Below are 613 nucleotides of genomic sequence, written 5' to 3'. Positions count from 1 at the left end.
AAAAAAAAAAAAAAACAGAAAAAAATGAATTTCAACAGAATTTTGAAGCACTACAATACACACATGCATGCAGACACAAACACAAGTCTACATGTAATTATTTTAATTATTCCTTTATGTTAAGTATAGTGGAGGCGCAATGGCCCAGTGGTTAAGGCAGCGGACTCGCGGTCATAAGATCGCGGCTTCGATTCCCAGACTGGGCGTTGTGAGTGTTTATTGAGCGAAAACACCTAAAAGCTCCACGAGGCTCCGGCAGGGGATGGTGGCGAACCCTGCTCTACTCTTTCAGCACAACTTTCTCTCACTCTTACTTCCTGTTTCTGTTGTGCCTGTAATTCAAAGGGTCAGCCTTGTCACACTGTGTCACGCTGAATATCCTCGAGAACTACGTTAAGGGTACACATGTCTGTGGAGTGCTCAGCCACTTGCACGTTAATTTCACGAGCAGGCTGTTCCATTGATCGGATCGACTGGAACCCTCGACGTCGTAAGTGACGGAGTGCCAACAACATATGTTAAGTATGTTGTGGAAAATAACAGTAAGGCTTAAATTATAGTCACTCTACCACCAATCTAGGTTAAATTCAACCCAAATTAAATGATAGTCATT

The 613-nt window shown here is 42.7% G+C and overlaps 1 protein-coding gene across 5 annotated transcripts in view; it reads right to left on the bottom strand.

Annotated features, from left to right (window-relative positions):
• LOC106874759 (uncharacterized) overlaps nucleotides 1-613 on the bottom strand; it is a 259,055-nt gene that overhangs the window by 120,576 nt on the left and 137,866 nt on the right. The gene's annotated exons all lie outside the window — the stretch shown is intronic.

This window comes from Octopus bimaculoides, chromosome 20 (genome assembly GCF_001194135.2).
Source record: "Octopus bimaculoides isolate UCB-OBI-ISO-001 chromosome 20, ASM119413v2, whole genome shotgun sequence".
NCBI classification, from domain to species: Eukaryota; Metazoa; Mollusca; class Cephalopoda; order Octopoda; family Octopodidae; genus Octopus; species Octopus bimaculoides.
This window is presented reverse-complemented; position numbering and strand designations above follow the sequence as displayed.